Below are 24,889 nucleotides of genomic sequence, written 5' to 3'. Positions count from 1 at the left end.
TTTTTTTTTTTTTACAGGATCATTACTGATTCCGGCACTTCATAAAGAAACTGATAGTACCGATAAAGTTGGAGACGCTTCAGCATTTCCAATCTAAGGAGAAAAAAAAGAAACTTTAAATACGATATTCATAAACGATTTGCATGTTGCTGTACTCTCCACATTGATATCGTATGCAACGACTAGACGGTCTTCTGCGCGCAGGAAGAATCCAAAGTACTTCAACTTGACTCACAGTTCATAGGTCATAAAAGTTTAGTGGTAAACTTCTACTCTATCGGATTTCTGAGGTACAATAGATTGCCGTGTAAATATTGAAGAGATTGGAGGGGACTTTCAGAAAATATGTCACGACTTCGACAAACTTACATAGAGCATCCATCAAGTTGGATGGAAAAAGTGAACCTAAGTGACTGGCAAGTTACTTCGGTACGAATTCCGAGATCCACCAAATGTCATTTTTTATTGACTGCTGTATGTAGTTATTAGTTAGAATTTATAAAACAGTTATAGGCCTATTACCGCAAATCAAGATTTCAGGTATAACTCCCTGTAAAGTTGGTTCAGTTATTCAGTTCTATTACCGGTTGTTCTGTATGGTTGTGAAACTTGGACTCTCGCTTTAAGAGAGGAACAAAGGCTAAGGGTGTTTGAAAGTAAGGTTCTTAGGAAAATATTTGGGGCTAAGAGGGATGAAGTTACATGAGAATGGAGAACATTACATATCGCAGAACTGCACGCATTGTATTCTTTACCTGACATAATTAGGAGCATTAAATCCAGACGTTTGAGATGGGCAGGGCATGTAGCATGTATGAGCGAATCCAGAAATGCATATGGAGTGTTAGGTGGCAGGCCGGGGAAAAATACCTTTGGGGAGACCGAGACGTAGATGGGAGGATAATATAAAAATGGATTTGAGGGTGGTGGGATATGGTGGTATGGACTAGATTAATCTTGCTCAGGATAGGCACCGATGGCGAGCTTATGTGAAGACGGCAATGAATCTCCAGGTTCCTTAAAAGTCGTAAGTAAATATAGGCTACAGCCTAGATCATATATACCCCAGATATGTCGGCCTTATAGGCTTTGATGTTAACAACTTTTGTCAGGTTTACTACGCTGCCATCTAGTTGTTACATAAGGAGTCACGTCATAATTCCCATTTGAATTGCATTAGCGACTGTACTGCCATCTCGTGTTCGTTTATGGCGGACGAGTGGCGATCCTGGCGGTTGTTCTCTTCAAAGTGCAAACGAATTTAACATAGCGATGATCTATCTGTAACATATGTGATCTGGGATTATAGTTATTTTCTACTTCCTTATTAGAGACAGCACAGGAGTTCTACGAATTAGTGATTTTGAGAATGTCAGCATTCCTGAGGCCGAAAAATGGTTAGAGGTATCCCGTCTGCTTATATACGGAGTGAATCGTAAGTAATGTCAGTAATTCCAGGGGGTTATTCTTTGAGATATATGAAACAAAATAGTTTAATACAATTTTGTTTGTTTTTCCTTCCTTTTCGAGATAAAAATTGTTTTACACGATACATTTTAATACTTGGATTTTTATTGTATTTGTAAATTTAACATTAATTGTAATTATAATCGTAATTGTATTTTTAATATTGTAGTTGTAACAGTAACAAATGTAAATGACACTAGGGAGGAAATTAAACGCAGAATAAATATGGGAAATGCCTGTTATTATTCGGTTGAGAAGCTTTTGTCATCTAGTCTGCTGTCAAAAAATCTGAAAGTTAGAATTTATAAAACAGTTATATTACCGGTTGTTCTGTACGGCTGTGAAACTTGGACTCTCACTTTGAGAGAGGAACAGAGATTAAGGGTGTTTGAGAATAAGGTTCTTAGGAAAATATTTGGGGCTAAGAGGGATGAAGTTACAGGAGAAAGTTACACAACGCAGAGCTGCACGCATTGTATTCTTCACCTGACATAATTAGGAACATTAAATCCAGACGTTTGAGATGGGCAGGGCATGTAGCACGTATGGGCGAATCCAGAAATGCATATAGAGTGTTAGTTGGGAGGCCGGAGGGAAAAAGACCTTTGGGGAGGCCGAGACGTAGATGGGAAGATAATATTAAAATGGATTTGAGGGAGGTGGGATATGATGGTGGAGACTGGATTAATCTTGCTCAGGATAGGGATCAATGGCGGGCTTATGTGAGGGCGGCAATGAACCTCCGGGTTCCTTAAAAGCCAATAAGTAAGTAAGTATGTAAGTCTTGCTTGTATCGCAGAAGTGGTATAATTTACAAGTTACAAGAACTTTTCTAATTCTTGTAAAATATCGAACTGTATTTCCGATTCCACTAAACGATATATGTCTTTTATATTATTAATAAATACGTTATTATTAGTTAATTGTTACAAGTTACGCCATAATTCATTAATATGTTCACGTTACAAACGATTGAAAGTATATGTTCCAGAGATATGCTTCATAATAAATAAGTACACAATGTAGCAGTATAGTTTGTCATTTATGTCTGCCTATCAGCACTTTGCTTCTATATGTAGAGCATCCTAACAGGCGTCCTACGTCACGCAGAGGATCTGCGTCATGTCCCCTGTTCAAAAATAGAGTCTTTTATTCTTTGTCTAAATACGGAGAAAGTATCTTAGACTCCATCACTTTTATTACAGGTATCAGCGACATAATTAAATTTGCTGATGTAAATACACTCTAAAAATTACCCACATCATTTAAAAGGGCATCAGGTAGTAATTCTATTGTACTCTGGCTAAAAACATATCATGTCTAAAATTAGTATTTTCATTTCTATTAAAGGTAAGCTTCTGAAACTGTCACAACCTATAAAGACACATTTTAAATAAAAAAAAAAACTGTGTGAATGAATCCTTTAGGCGTATTTATTTATAATTACCAGATTTTTAAATTATGATGTGCACAGAAAAAATGTTTAAACATATACAGTTATCATTATCTCAGAAACTATTAAATATAGTGAGATGAATTTTTGCATGCATATATATATATATATATATATATATTTTATAGACCCCGATACAGCCTGTGAAGATTTATAACATTATTTTGTCAAATACTGAATTGAAAAATATTGAATAAAAAATTGGCATAAAATTGAGATATAAATTATCTATGTATATAATTTGAACTGGTAATGGAAAACGGCTGAACGTATTTTAATAAATGACCCCTCATTTTGAAGCTTGGAAGACAAAGTTTTTCAGAAAAATAGTAGTTTTCAGTGAAATGTCAATTTTTCAACATAATTTTCCTATTTTCTAAAATTTATTTGTCGCGACCATTAATTGCATTCCAGAATAAAACAAAACACACACTACAGTAAACAATATTATACGAAGGCCATGATCTGCAAGAATGCTGATATATTAGAGCTCAAATTAAATTGGTTATTAAAAACTTCAAAACTTACTAAAATAATTTGTGCGAGATCGTGCGTATTTGCTTGTTTTCCGCACAGAACCAATACGCAGTAAGTGTGAAATACCACATTCAGTATTCCCAACGTAACACACATAACAGTTTCCCTCTTCTTACCGCTTAAGCGCGACATTCATTTTACTGCTTTAGGCTTTTAACATATTATTTTTAGAGACGTTTAACATAGTAATAATTATAAATTGGAAACTTACCACTGCAATTTCACCTAAATTGCAATGTTAATTATTGTTTTTAAATATTTGCAAAAATTAAGTAAAGTCTACTACTCCACGAAACTTATTGCATTCCTGCTACAAGTAACATTAAGAAAGCCGTGAAAAAATGAACAAGATTCCAGATGCCGATGTTATTACTGCAATATGTTATATAAATAATATTGTTAAAATATTAAAACGAAAAATAAATCATTACATAACCTTACCGTTTGTTTTAAGTTCGCATTTATAGACTGGGGGAAAAAAAAAGACAGACGTATATCACGGCCTGCTGGAGTATAGTAAACACAGAAAACATTTTATAGCAACAATGTTGAAGAAAGATATTTTGGTTTTCCGAAGTTGCCGTCATTGAACAGAAACCTACATGGAGATTTCATTGCAACTAATTAGAAATTCGTCTTTCAGGTATGTAATAAACGATCTTCGCACAAAATAATGTACGATACACGAGCGGTATGTTTGTTTTCATGTTCTCGGAAATTAAAAAAGCTCAACTACATTTCGCTTTTTCAATCTTTTCCTCGACCATGAAAACGTCAACATACCGCTCTTGTAACGTATATTACTATTACAAGACTGATTCTGTAGTGTGTAATTTTCTGAGTACAGCTGTGTATTTGATATTAAAAACTACAAAACTTGAGTTGGTTTGATGATATTATTACCATTAGAAATTAAATATTATTATAGGTAATGCCATGCTGTCACTTTTTTTCATTAATTATACATATTAATGCTGTATTGATTATATGAAAGTGAAACGTTTTGGCGTTATATAAGTAAATGTAGAGAATATCTTAAATTAGTCTTCATTTCTATAATTTAACCGAGTGGCGGCTATATATATAAAATTCATTAGACTATAGTACAGGCCTGCAGAACTCGCAAAGTAGGGGAACTATGACGTCAGCCTCACTTCACTTCTATTGGGGATGATGGACTTCCGCCCCGAGAATTAATGTTGATGCAGCCGAGCATAACTAGAACGCCGTGACCGCACAGGTAGAAAAGGTGGGTGGGATAAAAGAGGGGAAGAAAGCAGTCGCTCTCAAGAGCTACAGTTCTGCAGGCCTGCTATAGTAGTTTCCAAGTTCCTGAAATAATAATAGCCATAGGCACACGTTCACGCACACTCGCACGTACACGCACACACGCACCCACACACACTTTTTGTTCTGTTTACTGTGAACTTCATATTAGAAAATCTGGTAATTATGAACATATAGGCTACCCGCAGAGGATTCACTCCATATGTATATACTAAAAAGTTGTCTTTAATAGATGGTGAGGTTTCAGAAGTGAAAATATTAAATTTTTAAAATGATACATTTTTAGCCACAGAGGGAAACATAATTATTACTGGTGCCCTTCTAAACATCATCTTTCACTGGTAGAAAAAACCTATTTAAGGTACAGCTATGTTACCAACACTAATAGGCCTACCTACTTTATGGAAAAGAAAAACAAGTTACTTGTTAATGATGATGATGATAATAATAATAATAATAATAATAATAATAATAATAATAATAATAATAATAATAATAATATTACTTAAGGGTTTAGAGGACGCGGAAGTTCATTGCCGCCCTCACATAAGCCTACCATCGGTCGCTATCCTGAGCAAGATTAATCCAGTCTCTACAATCATATCCCATCTTCCTCAAATCCATTTTAATATTATCCTCCCATGTACGTCTCGGCATCCCTAAAAATATTTTTCCCTTCGGCCTTCCAACTAACACTCTACATGCATTTCTGGATTCGTCTGTGCGTGCCACATGCCCTGCCCATCTCAAACGTCAGGATTTAATGTTCTTAATTATGTCAAGTGAAGAATACAATGCTTGCAGTTCTGTGTTGTGTAACTTTCTCCATTCTTCTCCAGTAACTTCATCCTCCTTTGCCACAAATATTTTCCTAAGCACCTTATTTTCAAACATCCTCTTTCAAAATGAGAGTCCAAAGTTTCACAACCATACAGAACAATCGGTAATAAAACTGTTTTATAAATTCTAACTTTCAGATTTTCTTATAGAACACGTGATTACAAAACCTTCTCAACCGAATAATAACAGGCATTTCCTATATTTATTCTGCGTTTAATTTTCTCCCGAGTGTCATTGATATTTGTTACTGTAGCTCCAAGATATTTTAATTTTTCACCTTTTCAAAGGATAAATTTCCAATTTTTATATTTCCATTCATACTACATTGTGGTCACGAGACATAATCATATATTTAGTCTTTTCGGGATTTACTTTCAAACCGATCGCTTTACTTGCTTCAAGTAAAATTCCCGCGTTTTCCCTAATCGTTTGTGGATTTTCTCGTAAAATATTCACGTCATCCGCGTAAGCAAGCAGCTGATGTAACCCGTTCAATTCCAAACCCTCTCTGTTAACCTGGACTTTCCTAATGGCATATTCTAGGCCAAAGTTAAAAAGTAAAGGTGATAGTGCATCTCCTTGCTTTGCCCGCAGTGAATTTTATTAGGTTATTTTACGACGCTTTATCAACATCTTAGGTTATTTAGCGTCTGAATGAGATGAAGGTGATAATGCTGGTGAAATGAATCCGGGGTTCAGCACCGAAAGTTACCCAGCATTTGCTCATATTGGGTTGAGGGAAAACCCCGGAAAAAACCTCAACCAGGTAACTTGCCCCGATCGGGAATCGAACCTATGCCACCAGACGCGCTAGCCGCGCAATGAATTGGATGATGATGATGATGATGATTATGATGATGATGATAAATCAGATTTTTTTGTATTCGATAGATATTGGAGAAAAAATAGGTGTATAAGGCTAAAGTACTTCACAGGTGTGGACCGTCTAGTGCCACAAGCTCAGAACGAACAAAAATAATACTTTTACTCTGCATATGATGCGGAGCTGTCTCGTGGGGACGTATTTCGGTAGTTTCAATAGTAGGCGGTGTGTGTGTGTGTGAGGAGATAAAAACGCTGGAAGCGAAGGGACACTGGAGGACTAGTTCAGACATGCTCGCACCGTAGGCGTCACTCCGCGCTCATTTTGCAACCATATTGCTGTCCATGATTCCGCTGTTGTTTAGATGGCAGCGTTTCGGACTATAAATTCAACGAGCCGCATTTCGATTCCCGGTAAGAAAGTAGCTTTATACAGAGTGGAAGTGATATAACTGTGCAGATTGAAGAGGGCAGTAGAATACACTAAAATAAATAAGTAAATAAAGAAATGGAAATAAATAAAGAAATAAAAATAAATAAATAAATACATAAATAAACAAAGAAATAAAAAATAAACAGAAATTAATAAATCTATACTAATAATAAATCTGTAGCCGAAATTTTTCTGGTAATTTTCGATTTTCCAAAAATAATTGGTCCTAACATATACATATAATTAACCACCCTGAAACCGAAAATCGCTTTTTTGAAATTTTTGTTTGTATGTCTGTCTGTCTGTCTGTCTGTCTGTCCGTCTGTCTGTCTGTATGTTTGTTACCCTTTCACACGATAATGGCTGAACGGATTTCGATGAAAATTGGTATATAAATTAAGTTCGTTGTAACTTAGATTTTAGGCTATACGACATTCAAAATACATTATTTAAAAGGGGGGTTATAAGGTGGCCTGAATTGAATAAATCGAAATATCTCGCTTATTATTGATTTTTGTGAAAAATGTTACATAACAAAGGTTTTTTAAAAATAATTTGCGATAAGTTTTATTCGTTGAAAAATTTTGATAGGACTGATATTTAATGAGATAAAATTAAAATAACTGCCATCTAAGGCCGTGTAATAAAATAAAAAACAAATGACTTCGTCTATAAGGGGCCTTGGACAGCAACAATCCAAAGCTATGAAAGATAGCCTACAGAGAATTTTTCTGTGTTGTATGAAGTAATATCGGAAGCTAAATTAACCGATTTGTATAATTAATTATTATTTCACCATTGGAAAGTGTAGTTTCTCTAGATGGACATAATGCTATAATGTTATTACAGTAACTTCTGATATACAATATAATATAATATAATATAATATAATATAATATAATATAATATAATATAATATAATATAATATAATTTAAGTTATTTGAAGGGTTCACAACCATAGTGGGCCTAGCGCCATTTACTGAATACGTAGAAAACAAGGGTTAGAATTAAGTTATTACCATAATTCAATGGAAACATATAACAAGTAAAATAAAATACACACATTAAATCTAAATGATGTCAATCTTCATTAAACTATGGTTGCATGTAATAAAAATTAAGAAACAGGTTAAAGGAATTGTCATTGCACCAAATGAGTGTCTCTGGACCAAAATGATCGCATTTTAATTATTTGGATGCAATTTAAATTAAGTAACATATTAAACGATTTATCCTTCTATCAAACACGAATGTTCCCTGGATCAAACGTCCTATTTTAATTATGTAATTACTTTATATTTATTTCTAACGGGTGCAGCGGAGCGCACGGGTACGGCTAGTAAATAAATAAATCAATAAACAAAGAAAGAAATGAATAAACAAAGAAATAAATAAATAAGAAAAGAAATAAAAATAAACAGAAATAAATAAATAAACAAATCAATAAACAAAGAAATAAATGAACTAAGAAATAAATAAGCAAAGAAACATAAAATAAACAGCAATAAATAAATAAATCAATCAATAAAGAAATAAATAAATAAATAAATAAACAGAGAAATAAATCAATAAACAAATAAATCAATAAACAAAGAAATAAATAAAGAAGTAAAAAAACAGAGAAATAAATAAATAAACAAAGAAATAAACAAATAAATAAATAAAAATAAACAAATAAATCAATAAACAAAGAAATAAATAAAAAATAAACAAAGAAATAAAAAATAAATATAAATAAATACACAAAGAAATAAAAAATAAACAAATAAGCTCGTATGGGCGAATCCAGAAATGCATATAGAATGTTAGTTGGGATGCCGGCGGGAAAAAGACCTTTGAGGAGGCCGAGACGTAGATGGGAAGATAATACTAAAATGGATTTGAGGGAGTTGTGATATGATGGTAGAGACTGGATTAATCTTGATCAGGATAGGGAGGGAGGCAATGAACCTCCGGGTTCCTTAAAAGCCAGTATGTAAGTAAGAAATAAACATAAATAAATCAATAAACACAGAAATGCATAAATAAACAAATAAATAAGTAAATAAGCAAATAAATAAATATATAAAAAATAAATATTAGAAATAAACAAATAAAGAAATAAAGAAATAAATAAAGAAAGAAATAAAGAAATAAACAACGGATGTTTTTCTTCCTTTACCTTTTCGTTTCTATTTTTTCTGTTTTCGGCTTTCTTAAACTAGTACGTACACATACGCATGCCCAATGCGGGACTCGAACCCACAACCTTTCGGATCAAGCGATGCAGACTCACCGTGCCCCTTTCGCTTTAGCCATCTAGGCCGGCATGAAATAACGAAATAAACAAAGGAGAAACAAATAAACAAATGCTACCTAGGTCACCTGTCGGGCTTGGACAAACAACGTACATAGAGGGCGCACAGTGGTATAATAAAGAGAAGTGCCTAAGTGTGTGGACTGGTGAAACCAAGCCAATACAGACTGACAGAGCACTGAGGTGTAGGGAGGGAGGGTATTATCCCTGACTCAACATTAGACATCTACACATTGCTAGGCTGTGAGATTGGCACAAGGCAGGGCCACCGCAGAGACATCACAGGACAATGGACAAGCATACAGTCCCGTAGACGCAAGATAAGATATTTCTCCCATTCCTTACGCCGGGAATCGAACCACAGACTTCAATTGGCAGTGCGCACGCTATCTCAAAGCTATCGCGGCGGTCGCATTTATTCAACTATAAAAAAGGAAGAACTGTTTTCAGAACATGGGAGCAGTGATAGGAGGAGGATGAGGAATAAAGTGCATAAGATTTACTGATGATAAGGCGATGTTAGCAGAAGAGGAGATGATACTAAGGGATATGCTACTGGAGTTTTTTTTTCATATACATTTATTTAAAAATAAAGAAATTAAAGAGCAAATACAATTTTAACAGCTGTCAAAAATTCCAATTAATGTGTTTACACTTTTTTTTTCATTACATGATTTTTCTTCTTCTGTAAGCAGCTTCATCATACAAGTCCGAGGCGTTTTGTTTTATTCTTTGAGAAAGAGAGCTATAAACACAAATCAATGACTGTGGTCGTTAGAGTATTGAATGCGATGATATATAAGATGACCTAAACATTTGTTGTATTTTTTTTTAAGAAAGTTCAATGTCTTTAAGTTTTAAGAACCATGTATTAGCTGGAGTTACACGTAACATAGATTGTTTTTCCTCATAAAGCACACGTTTCAGTTCACGAATTTCAGGATGTTCACTAGTCAGGACATAATGCACTATACCGTGAATAAGCCACAACTGAGGTTCAAGGATCTTCACTTGAACCAAAATCAAAATGGAGTATTTTCCGTAGAGCATCATTTGGGTTAGTCGACATATCAAATTTACACAGTTGATGTTTTAGCCACGCCCAGATAGTTCTAGTACCTTGACAGCCTATTAGTCTGTGTTGAATGGTATCCAGTCTATTACACTTTCCACAAGCTGGCGAATCTACCATGTTGTGTTTATGTTTCTTGGATTCTGTTGGGATGACGTCATTAACCATCATGTAGGATGTTACTAACCATTCTGTTGGCACGTGCGGAAAATTTAGATTTTTCCAGAGTTAAATGACAGCTGTGAGCAGTATGGGATGGAGATAAATACAAACAAGACAAAGACCATGGTCACAGGAAGAAAAGTAAAGAAGGTACATTTGCGAATTCTAAATGAGGCAGTAGCGTAGAGCAAGTGGAGATACAGCTTAAAATACTTGGGGTGTACTATAAGCAGAAACATGAGCTGCTGCCAGGAAGTCAAAAGGAGGATAACAATGACCAAGGAAACTTTTAATAGAAAAAGGAGCATCTTCTGCGGACCTCTGGAAAAAATAACTAAGGAAGAGACTAGTGAAGTGCTTTATGTGGAGTGTAGAATTGTATGGGGCAGAAACATTATGACGAAGTGAAGAGAAGCGACTAGAAACATTCGAAATGTGGATATGGAGAAGGATGGAGCGTGTGAAATGGGCAGACAGAATAAGAAACGAAGCTGTGTTGGAAAGAATAGGTGAAGAAAGAATGATGCTGAAACTGATCAGGAAGAGGAAAAGGAATTGGCTGAGTCATCGGTTGAGAAGAAACTGCCTACTGCAGGATTCACTGGAAGGAATGGTGAACGGGAGAAGAGTTCAGTGCAGAACTGAGTAGTGCAGAGTATCAGATGATAGACGACATTAAGATATATGGATCATATAGAAACAAAGAGGAAAATAGAAAATACGAAAGACTGGAGAATGCTGGATTTGCAGTGAAAGAAGAATAAATGAATGAATGAATAACCTCTGTAGTTAAAATCGTCGTTAAATTAAGTAGGACTACCATTAAACTGAGAAGGCGGAAACGTTCGCTTCATTCCTTTTTCTAAACTCTAGTGCAGTTGAAAATCGAACAGATTTGTGTTCTTATCGTCTGTCTGTGTAGCCCGTGAATTGTTACGACAGTGCTTTTGAGTGAGTCTATTTTTTGTTGCTCTCCCTTCAGTAGTCAGTGTGCTTCACATAGCAGCAGTCAAACGTGCTCAGTTATTTTCTAGCCCTTTCTCGAACACCGAGAATATTCGAGGTTTGAAGAAAAACATATAGTTGAAATTCATGTATGCTGTAATATTCTCCTGCTTGCCTGAGCGTATAAATAAAAGAGAACTTAATTATTCTAAATTCATCTACATGGAAAATAGATCACAGGACGATCAGTAACTTTCCTATCAATGTATCATATGATATGCAATATAATGAATTGAGGAGTAAGAAATGTGCACGGGCTATTCCATCTCAAATCGACCGAAATATAGAGAAAATTGACCTTGCAATTTTTAAATACAATGCATTTTTTTCTGTCCGTTGACAACTGTGATACAATGCTTTGTGCAAAGTTTGAGGTATCAGAACTTCATAGTGTTTAAATTAAAAATATTTAAATTTATCGTATTTTCATAAAATTAGCATCTTTAAACTGTTGTGGCTCCGAAACCCTTTCACCCAATGATCAAAATCATGGTTTATTTTGATGCTGAGAAATTAAAGTTTATATTGACATGTAAACAGTTTTTCTTACTTTTTATGGAAATGGAGAAATTTAGATTTTTCTTCATTAAGATGCCTTTGCCCACGAAAAAATATTTTTAAAATATATGGTTAGATTCCGCATTGAAAGTATAAATAAACACATATTTTTTACTGGTGCACCGTTGTTAAGAAAGTATTGAAAATATCAAATAAATAAAATAAATTGTACGCGCGTGAAGTAACCAGCTGACTGTGAGGCGGGAGCTAGCCGAGACAACCAAGACCAGGAGACAAACACGTGATGTTTTGTCTAGTAGCGCATAGCTGGACTAGCTTTATCACAAGTTTTCATAAACACAGGAGTAAAATGACGCCCAATGCTAGCTTATCTTCAGCTCTCGGCCAGTGCGTGGGGTAGTGCGTCGTTCAAGTCTAGGCGTGTGAAAATAATTTATTTAATACCCTCGAAACTTATTGCCGAGCCACTAAGCAAACAATGCCGAATCCCTCTTAATAATGCAAGGTTTTTTCTCAATATTTTTTACATTTTTACAAATTGGCAAAAACCTAGAAGTAAGTACAATCAGATTATCTGTCTCTCTGTATACAATAAAAATAAATATTACTTCTTATCATAACCTACTAAATGCCAGCTTCAAAATCAGCTCTCGTTCAATGTTCTGCAGTAAATAGTTCCAGAGTTCTGAGCGCTGAAAGAGGCTTGTTTTTATAAAATACGCTAAATTTGTCGCTCAATAGTAGGAAATCCGTTTCACTTTCAATAGTATATTTTTCAAAATTCACTCCCCTCAGCACCGTGTATAAATAGGGAAAAAATTAGAGTATTAAAAAATGCGAGGTTTTTTACTGATCGATTTCATATGGAATAGCCCGTACATACTACAGATCGAATTAAATAAATGCGTCTTGAATTGAGAAAACTAGACGTAGATAATAACGTTTTATACACACACGCGCGCGCACGCTTACACGCACATGCATACGCACATAGTGAACAGTAAGTATGGAATATTGTTGATAACTTCTTGAATTTTAATTTTACAAAAAAAAAAGTTTTATACAAAAGCTGTTGGAGATCAACCATACCATTATGATACCAGTGTTCGAAAAAAGTTACTTATTCAGGTATACAGTGTGTGACAAACTTAATTTTTTTAATGTAACCCTATATTAAAATTTACATATTCCGAATCTTCATTAAATTTTTTCGTATGAATGTGTAGGAATTTGACCAATTCGCCCGTTTCATGTCTTATCTATTTATTAAACTTGTTTCGTGGACTTTTAACTTGAGACGAATAAGTATGTAAAATAATTTTAAGTATGTCCTGAAAATAAAACATTACGACTAACCAAACTTCACCACAGATTCTTAAAATGAGAACCATTCACAGCCAAACAATGTCCCAGTCTATCAACAAAACAGTTTATTGTAGAAATGAGAACAAATCAGTCGTGTAACTGTGAGAAAGGCAAGGGACTGTTTTTGTGATAGACTGGATCATTATTTGGCTGTGAATGGTCCTCATTTTGAACATCTGTTGTCAAGTTTGGTTAGTCATAGTGTTTTGTTTACTTTTATGTCCTACTCATTATGATTTTAACATAGCTATTTGTCTGAAGTTTGGTTTCCAAGAAACGAGTTTAATAAATAGTTAAAATACATGAAACGGGTGAATGAGTAAAATTTCTACACATTTATAGTAAAATTTAATGGAGATTCGGTATACAATATGTAAATGTTAATATAGGGTGCCATTTAAAAAATTAAGTTTACTGTCACACCCTATATACCTGAATAAATAACTTTTTTTCGAACACTGGTACCACATTGTATGGTTTATATCCAACAGCTTTTGTATAAAACTTTTTTTTTTTGTAAAATTAAAATTTTGGGGCCGTATTCATAGACATTTTTAGCGCGGGCTTCCGGTGGATGATCAGCGAACTAACGTTTTTCGTATTCATAAACCAGTGTTAGCGATATGATATGATATGATATGATATGATATGATATGATATGATATGATATGATATGATATGATATGATATATGATATGAATCCTGTACAAGTAATTAGTCGATAGCTGGGGCTAGTTTAGCACACTCGTAGCGCGGGCTAGCAAAATGTCTATGAATAGCACCCTAAGAATTTATTAGCAATATTCCATGCTTATTATTGACTATACAGGGTATATATATATTTTTTTTTCCCTTAAATGGAACATAACTACCCTTATTTTGTTGTTATTACTTATTATTAGTGGAGAAAACTCGCTCCGGCGCCGGGGATCGAATCCAGGTCTTTGGTTCCACGTACCAAGTTCAATCCACAACACCGGATCGAATCTCTCTCCTCTAGTGTTTTTCCCTTCGTGGCCTTACTCCATGTTCGACATATATGTTGACATACTATATTGTCAACTGCCATTATATAATATAATACATAATATAATATGTCAACATATATGTCGAACATGTATTAAGGCCACAAAGGGAAAAGTACTAGAGGAGATAGATTCGATCCGGTGCTGTGGATTGAACTTCGGCATAGCTCAGTAGTTAGAGCACTTGGTAGGCTACATAGAACCAAGGACCCGGGTTCGATCCCCGGCGCCGGAGAGAGTTTTTCTCCTCTAATAACAATTATTGCCATAACAGATAAATTCTGTAGAACAAAAAAAAATAATCTTTACGTCCCTTCTTTTCGACAAAATAAACGCTGCAGTAGAAAAGTCACTAAATTAAAAAGTTACTTTCTAACGCAGAACGAATATTATAGTAGAAAAAATAATTAAGAAAATAAATAATAAATAAACACAGAAAACGAAAATAATTGAGGAGCGTTTTTGCAAAAGTCAATAGATGCAGAAATTTTCGAAAGTGAGTTACATATGGATATCGTATGTTTTCTACCTCCGGAATCGATCAATGAAATCAGATTTACCAAAACTTGATTCATACCGTATGTAGAGACTAGCAAACCTTCCAGGTTTTTTCAAAACTCAATAGATCCTGTCACTTAGTGTAATTTCTGTAAAATCTTGATTTCTGCATCTATCGACTTTTGCAAAAACGCTCCTCAATTCTTCTAAGCATGTAAGACACACGAGGGCCTGTTTATAAATCACCGAATGGATACGAACGAATTTCAGACATTGGAATAAATCACATTTATCTTATCTCTTTTACCTTCATGCAATAATACTCATTCCAACGACCTGTCTTAATTTGAGAAACATTAAAATTACAGTAGAACCTCTATTATCCGTGGTAATGAAGGGGGTGAACTGAACGGTTAATCGAAAAAATCGGATAATCCATACCACAAAATATTTTCGTAAATTAAGTGGATAATACTTGCACTTTTTAAATTACCTCCATTCGTGTGTTTAACACGCTAGATAGTGAATCAGTATTTCTCTCATTTAAGTCTGGTTGTCAACGGACAGGTTTTTAATGGGCAAGGAATTTCCTTTTAATGGATTTCAGCGGAAAGATAGGATTAGTACAGGTCTCGTGTTGTAGATTTACGTACTTTGTACACTTTATTATTGATTTTTTTTATTAATTCTCGCACAATTGTAACATCAAACTCGTATTGTGATGCGAGATGACGCACGTTTCTCTTTCCTCTAACAACTCAATTATTTGCACTTTTTCCGGTACTTAGCACAACACCCATGGAATATATTTTATATGCAGTAGGCTAGAAGTTGTACAGTACGGCGACTCGAACAGTAGACCATACTATTTAAGTGTCAAGGCTTGTAATAACATTCTCTAGAAAAAATACGTACTGGTACTAATATAATGTGCAGTAGTACGTACTTCATATGTTTCTGTAGCAAGTAAAAAAAAAAAGAAAAAAAAAGAAAAAAAAAAAAGGAGGGAGAAAAAGACAGTCGGATAATCCGACAGTCGGTTAATAGGGTGGCGGATAATCGGGGTTTTACTGTATTGTGTTATTCGGTTATCCTTATGGTTCAATGTTCCTTTATAATTACAATTCTTATTCAGAAGCAACGACATGATCATTTGGCGCAAATGGAACAATGACTTAATAGCATTGCAGAGAAACTGGATCAGTGTATTATTATTCTCCCTGATTTCGCATGGTATCAAGCAGAATCAAATTCCTGCTTCCTTGGAGTGAAAGCATCACTGACTGAGCCACGGGTGAACCGCTGTGGTGGAGTGACTGTAAATGTGTTTTTCCAAATACTTTAAATATGAGCGTAATTAATTTAACATTCTTCAATCACATACAGAGCGTTCTGAATTAAGAATGTCAGTTTTTTTAATAAAATAAATATTAAAATAATATCCAATGATTATATAAAAATATATTCTTTAGAGTAATGCGTACTGTACTTTTTCAGAAAACTGAATTAATGATCACTGTACGAATATGGTTCTTGGAAAATATTAAATGATTTCTTTTTTGCTGTAATTTCAAATTAACTGCCTAACTTATTCCACAACCCATTATATAATTTACATTGAGCGCGAAATGAAGATTATATTAAAGGATATTGACGTAAATAATATACTAATACTTATTTACTGGCTTTTAAGGAACCCGGAGGTTCATTGCCGCCCTCAAACAAGCCCGCCATTGGTCCCTATCCTAAGCAAGATTAATCCAGTCCCTACCATCATATCCCACCTCCCTCAAATCCATTTTAATATTATCTTCCCGTCTCGGCCTCCCCAAATGTCTTTTCCCCTCTGGCCTCCCAACTAACATTCTATATGCATTTCTGGATTCCCCCATACGTGCTACATGCCCTGCCCATCTCAAACGTCTGGATTTAATGTTCCTAATTATGTCAGGTGAAGGATACAATGCGTGCAGCTCTGCGTTGTGTAACTTTCTCCTTTCTCTTGTAACTTCATCCCTCTTAGCCCCAAATATTTTCCTAAGAACCTTATTCTCAAAAACCCTTAATCTCTGTTCCTCTCTCAACGTGAGAGTCCAAGTTTCACAGCCATACAGAACAACCGGTAATATAACTGTTTTATAAATTCTAACTTTCAGATTTTTTGACAGCAGTCTAGATGACAAAAGCTTCTCAACCGAATAATAACACGCATTTCCCATATTTATTCTGCGTTTTATTTCCTCCCGAGTGTCATTTATATTTGTTACTGATGCTTCAAGATAGGCTATTTGAATTTTTCCACCTCTTCGAAGGATAAATCTCCAACTTTTATAGTTCCATTTTGTACAATATTCTGATCACGAGACATAATCATATACTTAGCCTTTTCGAGATTTAGGTACTTCCAACCCTATCTCTTTACTTGCTTCAAGTAGAATTTCCGCGTTTTCTCTAACCGTTTGTGGATTTTCTCCTAACATATTCACGTCATCCGCATAGACAAGAAGCTGATGTAACCCGTTCAAAAATAATAGTATATAAATAATATATAGTAATGGCTTACGAATTTCATTGAAACGAAAAATATAAACTTCAACAACTATATAATCACAAGATAATATTATATTGATTGTATACGGTTGTGTCAAATATACTACGAAATAAAACACAAATTTCTGATACAAAAAATTCTTGGGATACATAGACACAAACGCCAGAATCTTTAATATCTTAATGGTTTTAATATCCATTTCTGTTGGCAGAAAGGTTACGAGACACAAAAGCTGCAGAATAAAATAACAAGCTGGTGACCTGATGTTGTCATGGCAACGTATTTTAAACACCACGCCGCACTGTATACTATATCAATAAAAAAAAAACATTCCTCTCTTCAGTTGTTAAAATTAAGTTAATTAAATTTTTCATAATTACAGCATGTAATTTTAAAAAGGGCAGTGATGGTCCTTTATTGATCTTTTATTTGTGAATTTCTTTAGAGATTAAGAAATTTAACGAGCATTAATGAAACTTCGTATTTCTGAATAAAGACTAATTAATATATAACACACAATGCAAAGCTTGTAGATATCGCATGTTGTAAAGTATATCTTTGACAACCACGTGACAAAACTAACACACCTACTATAAAAACGAAAAAAAGAAACTAAAAGGAAATTATGCATTAAGAATAAATAATATTTCAATATTTACCCATAAGAAGAATCTGCCGTTGGGTCATCCTTTAATATCCATGTGACCACCAAAAATTCGCTAATGCCAATCAGTTAATGTGTCACAAACAAACAAACACACACTTGGTAATCTTCTGTCTTTATAAACACTTGACACTTAAAAAAAAACCAAAACACTGTATAAATCCCACACGAATATAACGTTTGTGCACTGACAGCTACACAATATCAGTGACAACAGAAGATACTTGCATATTAATACAAGTCATTAAAACTTAGACTTGTTAGAGAAAAAAATCTCTGTAATATGAAGTACAGTTTAGTTTTATAGGATTATGACATTGTATATTCTGATTTGCATCATAACCTCTACCTCTTGTCAGTACGGATCATAATGACGATAAAGTTGTTTTATTCATGTTCGTTGTTATTGCTATAGCAACTATCATTCTCTGATTTCACTCTGTTATGCAAAATAAAGAAATCTTCCTTGTATATTTATGTTGTTATTAATTTTATTGTTACAACAACAAAACACACACGACGTTTGTTAGTTGAACCGGTCTGCCACCAGAGCGCAGCACCACGATGCTTACAGGTTGAGACCGGCAAAGCAACTGAAGCTGTCTCCCTGTGCCATGCGGTACTATACCCCTCTCGCGGTTCCCCCCTCTCCCAGCCAGAGGATGTGTTTACTCCATATGAATTAAGTTACTGGCATCATTGTCTCCTAGCCCCAGCTAAATTAGGCAGGAGAATAACTTTCCCGCACGGTTGTAATCAGGGAAGCTACAACCTATGTGTATCGTATTATGATTTATTTAATAAAATCTTCGGTAAGAAACTCTATCATCAACTTTGAAATTACTGAAGGCAGAGGTGCTGAACAGGAACGAATAGCCTATGAAAGAAAGGACTGGCAGCTTACCGTACGAACTACAGTAATAAAAAATATTTAACGCCTCTTATAAAGTGAGTAATTTTAGGGAACGGATATATGGGCTAAAAATGTATGAAATATGTAAATACTGTACATATGTAATCCAGTCCACACCTGTGGAGTAACGGTCAGCGCGTCTGGCCGCGAAACCAGGTGGCCCGGGTTCGGATCTGCGGTCGGGGCAAGTTACCTGGTTGACGTTTTTTCCGGGGTTTTCCCTCAACCCAATATGAGCAAATGCTGGGTAACTTTCGGTGTTGGACCCCGGACTCATTTCACCGGCATTATCACCTTCATTTCATCAGACGCTAAATAACCTAGATGTTGATACAGCGTCGTAAAATGGCCCAATAAAATAAAAAAAATAAAAGTATGTAATCCACCGCACGTCTGGCTATAAATTTTATTTTATTGGGTTATTTTACGATGCTATATCAACATCTCAGGTTATTTAGCTCAAATATGTTTTTAACGCTTAATGTATTTTAAATGATTTTTATGCTATTATATTTTATTTTGTTTTTTTTTTTTCTTGTGTTATAGATGTAATATTATGCATAGAAGAAAGTAGCAAGGGTTGCTGTATGGATAAATACGAGGAAAGCCAGCATCTCTTAATAATGAACAAATACACTGAAAATAAAATACCTGAGAATATTGCTAAAATGGAAAATAAAAGGATGAAATTATTAAAGGAAAGTAAAGTTACTGAGCTGACAAATAAATTCAATTTTGGAAAGTATGCATTTTCTAGACTCACCCATAATAACATATTTGACTTAGAAACTATTTAGCTATTTTTTTATTTGTAAATTTAATAGTTTTGATGGTACGACAAAAGAATACTATGAAATAAAATTAAGAAATGAAGGCTTACCAATGAGAGAGAGCTTGTATGAACTGTATTAGTAATATGCGTTACAAGAGCGGTATGTTGAAGTTTTCATGGTCGAGGAAAAGATTGAAAAAGCGAAACATAGTTGAGCTTTTTTAATTTCCGAGAACATGAAAACAAACATACCGCTCGTATATCGTACATTATTTTGTGCGAAGATCGTTTATTACATACCTGAAAGACGAATTTCTAATTAGTTGCAATGAAATCTCCATCTTGGTTTCTGTTTAATGACGGCAACTTCGGAAAACCAAAATATCTTTCTTCAACATTGTTGCTATAAAACGTTTTCTGTGTTTACTATACTCCAGCAGGCCGTGCTATACGTCTGTCTTTTTTTTTCCCCAGTCTATAAATGCGAACTTAAAACAAACGGTAAAGTTATGTAATGATTTATTTTTCATTTTAATATTTTAACAATATTATTTACATAACATATTGCAGTAATAACATCGGCATCTGGAATCTTGTTGATTTTTTCACGGCTTCCTTAATGTTGCTTGCATCACGAATGCAGTAACTTTAGTGGAGTTGTAGAGTTTACTTAATTTTTGCAAATATTTAAAAACAATAATTAACATTGCAATTTAGGTGAAATTGCAGTGGTAAGTTTCCAATGTATAATTATTACTATATTGAACGTCTCTAAAAATAATATGTTAAAAGCCTAAAGCAGTAAAATCAATATGTCACTTAAGCGGTAAAAAGAGGGAAATTGATATGTGTGTTAGGTTGGGAATACTGACTGTGGAATTTTAGACTTTCTGCGGATTGGTTTTGTGCGGAAACCAAGCAAATACGCACGATCTCGCACAAATATATATGTAATCCACCGCTGTGGAGTAATGTCAGCACGTCTGGCTATAAATTTTATTTTATTGAGTTTTTTTGATGCTATATCAACAACTCAGGTTATTTAGCGTCTGAATGATATGAAGGTGATAATGTTGGTGAAATGAGTCCGGAGTCCAGCACCGATAGTTACTCAGCATTTGCTCATATTGGGTTGAGGGAAAACCCCGAAAAAACCTCAACCAGGTAATTTTCCCCTACCGGGACTCGACCCCAGGCCACCTAGTTTCGCGGCCAGACGCGCTGACGGTTAGTCCTCAGGTGTGGACATCTGGCTATGAAACGAGCGGGCTCAGATTCAAATCCTGGTTGGGGCAAGTTACCTGGTTGGGTTTTTTTTGCGGGGTTTTCCCTCAACCAATTGAAGCAAAATTGCTGGGTAAGTACAGCTTACAGCAGTAAATTTTTGGAAATAGGCCTATTCAAAATTTTTTTCCTCCATTACTGCATCTTGTACAATAATTAAAATTGGTATGTTTGAAACACTGTCCTTCTGCTATATGAAAAAAAAAAAAAAATTACGGTTTAAAAAAAAGATTTTTGTTTTCAAAATTCAAAATGGTGGCAGTTAACTGTGCAGTGATGAAGCGTTTCCCTCATAACTCATACACTTGTTAACTTTTTCATGTTCTCTCTCTTTTATTTTATTGCTGAAACTCATGTTTAAAATATCATGCTCTTTCAACTACATTCCTTAATAAATAATTTTTTTTTTATTTTGTATTAGCAGAGTATACTGATACTTGATCATTTTTAATGAATTTATTTTTTTATCAAACAATCTATCAAAGGTAGAGTAGTGATTCTACATCATATTGTAGATATGACATGCATAAATATACACTAAAAATTCTTCACTAATGTTGGAAAGTTTTTGAGTTATGAGGGAAACGCTTCATCACTACACAGTGAACTGCCACCATTTTGAGTTTTGAAGAATATATATATATATATGATGGATGTCATTTGGAATACATTTTGCAGGAGAAGCAATTGAAAGTTTGAAATGCTTAGTGCTCAAAGCTTAACTGTAATTTTCCGATCATTACTGGACAATGACTATCAGTGTTAATGCCATATAACTCTCTATGTACATTCTATATGTCTTAAGCTATGCAGTGACAGTCTTGGTTCATTTTCGACAAGAAAGTGACATCCATCATTCTTGCAGTGGACTCTTCATATATATATATATATATATATATATATATATATATACATACATACATATACATATACATATATATGTATATATACATATATATATATATATATATATATATATTTTAAACCGTAAAATTATTTTTTTCATATAGCAGAAGGACAGTGTTTTACACATACTAATAATTTACATTATTGTACAAGATACAGTCACAGTCTACTATATATAGTCACGAAGCTTGAGTTTTGAGGGTGCTAGAAACAATAGACTGTGACGGTACTATTTTGCATTGCCTGTAATGAGACGATATTAGCGATCCTAGTGGTGAGCAACTATCTAATGTTTGAATATTTACTAAGTATTGAGCTTCGCCACTGTATATAGTAGACTATGATACAGTAATGAAGAAAAAAAAATGTTGAATATTTCCAAAATTTTACTGCTGTAAGCTGTGCCTAACTCATAACTTGCTTTCCCATTGTTGAGAGGACTGTTAATTTTCAAATAACTTTGATTTTAAAGGGATTACTGAAAATGTTTAAAACTCTAATGTTAACATGCAATTTTAAAAGATAATGCAATTTTATTTTGTAGTTAAGCTTAATATAATATGAACTGTTTTTATATGAAATATGGAAAATAGCCTATATGGAAATTAATTAAAATGTGTCCTAAGTCTGAAAAAATGTTGAAAATATGACTGGGCTGCATTTATCTGGTTTTAAGTGTGTCTACAGGAATGAAGAAGCTGTAAAATCCTATCTGACGTCAAAAGGATGGAACAGGACGTGCGTTGACAGACCACATGCGGCTCGCGTGCTAAGGTTGGCTATTCAAGTCCAGTGGGTGTTTCGTACGCTGCAATTATTTTTCTATTCACAAACCAGAAAAGTAAGCTTGCTGAGTCACACAAGTTTATCTGCTTACAGGTGATAACCCCCTGCAAGGAAACAGGTAATTTGGGAAAACCCCTGCTACTTCTATTTTACATTCGTTTACGAGAAAAATATATTGGAATGTCAATATACATACACATACACACAGTAAGCTTCCTGAAAGTTTAGTCGGCTGATTTAAGAGTTATGTAATTCACTACGCCAGTGATGTCAACTGATGCCCATAGAAGCAAGCGCGCGCTTTAGAGCCCAGGAGAGCCTGAGCGCTTTACAGCGGACAGGAAAGAGACAGACGAAAGAGGTAGTATATGCCGCTTGGTCGAGCTATATACACGGATGGCCAGCACTGATACAATGGATAAAGGGAAGAGAACTTATTAAAACTGTATTCATGTTAATTTTTAGATTTGTCTAATGGTATTGAGAGATTCATTATCCATTTTACACAATCACTTGTATAATACTATGTATTTTTTTTATTTCATTTCATTACTCTTCAATGTATTTTCATCTCATGTTTCTCCGAAATCAAATTGTACTTTATTTTTACATTTATCATTGTTCCGTATTCTCTCCGTAACCATATTGTATTTTTAATTTAACCTCTGCTTTGTATTCTGAATCCTAGTGGTCAGCCGTAGATGTCGGCCAGATGTCCCAAATTGTGGAATGTGTGTGTGCATTATAAGAATGTAAGTTTTAATTTTAATGTTCATTTTCACAAGTTTGCTTTTTTATTCAAAAGGAATATTTTCTCAACTTTTTTTTACAGAAAAGTGAAATTTTAAGATATTTTTGATTAGTAGTCTTACAGGTACTAAAACAATGTTTTCTTAAATCTAATATATCGTAAATACGTATTACTGAAAATAGTGTATTAAAATGTTTGAAAATATTCGCATGGAAAATGTTTGTAAGGAAATGAATTAACAAAGCAAATATTGTTACATCACAAACAAAAGATATGTGCATATATGTTGGTAAAACGTCAGCTCTATAGCTTCAGCAGATATCGAGATAATTTAATATTTTGATAACAGAAAGTTGCGCACCAATATCACCTAAAAGCATAATGCGATAAGAGTTTTATTATGTAATATTAGTTACAGTTAAAACATATACCTAGACAACTTTGCTTTTTACTATAATATTGTTTTGATTACTTTATAAGGCTAAAGATACTATCAATATCAATTTCAATTTATCATGTCATATTCAGTCTTTCTTTGGGATAACATTTCTTTATGAATGATATGTTTAAATCACTTAGTACAGTATAGTTGTAGTTATTATGGAATTTGTGTGAATATTCCTTCTTTGCTCTTTATTAAAACACAACTGCAATATTAGGCTAAGAAATAGGTGTTAATACTTTTGTTTTACAGACAACATAGAAAATAACAAACAGAAAGAAGCCATATAAAAATAACGACATAAAATTTCACGTTCCGTTTGAAGTTTGTGCACCACTGTTTTCTTAATCCAACAGGGTGACTTATTCCTCCTAGCATACCTAGCGCTTGATGCCCGCGCACGACGTCAAGGTCAGAAAAATGCGCTTACTTTGACATCACTGCACTATGCTTTCATATTAAACATGGAAATATGACCATAGAACTATTCCTTCTAAATGCATTGTTTTTTTATTCGTAGTCTTTGTAATAGAAGATGTGTAGAACCAAAGGGCAAAACCTTAAAATCAAATTGTATAAATAGGAATATTGGTCACAGCGATGAATAATAATAATAATAATAATAATAATAATAATAATAATAATAATAATAATAATAATCATCATCATCATCATAATGACCATTTCGATATCAATTTATTTTTCTCGATAACCAATTTCGTCCTAATTCACCTTCGTTACAAGGCTCGAGGAAAACCACGAAGATGAAAATGAGTCGCAGTGACTGGGCACACGCCGGCAATGCTGCAGCCTCCCACACCTGCATATGAATAACGACACAATGACAATAATTTTTGGTTTAGCCGAACAATGGGGCGCCCCTCTGTTTACACGAGATATCAGTGAGGCTCCGCCCCTCTTCAAATGAATTGCAAGGCTGGAGTCACTGGACCGAGTCACGCAGGTTAAGAACAGACTTTCACACTGCGGGTCACCTGTTCGATTCATGACGCAAGCATTTCCCGAATCATCACACAA

The 24,889-nt window shown here is 34.2% G+C and overlaps 1 protein-coding gene across 1 annotated transcript in view; it reads right to left on the bottom strand.

The window, feature by feature from the left end:
* The window catches only part of LOC138706597 (protein rhomboid-like), a 411,976-nt gene extending 393,401 nt beyond the window's left edge, over nucleotides 1-18,575 (bottom strand). Inside the window, exon 1 of the mRNA XM_069836095.1 lies at nucleotides 17,993-18,575. The gene's annotated coding sequence lies outside the window, so the exon portion shown is untranslated. The remainder of the gene's footprint in view (nucleotides 1-17,992) is intronic.
* Nucleotides 18,576-24,889: the final 6,314 nt, after the last annotated feature.

The sequence above is a fragment of the Periplaneta americana genome, chromosome 9 (genome assembly GCF_040183065.1).
Source record: "Periplaneta americana isolate PAMFEO1 chromosome 9, P.americana_PAMFEO1_priV1, whole genome shotgun sequence".
NCBI classification, from domain to species: Eukaryota; Metazoa; Arthropoda; class Insecta; order Blattodea; family Blattidae; genus Periplaneta; species Periplaneta americana.
This window is presented reverse-complemented; position numbering and strand designations above follow the sequence as displayed.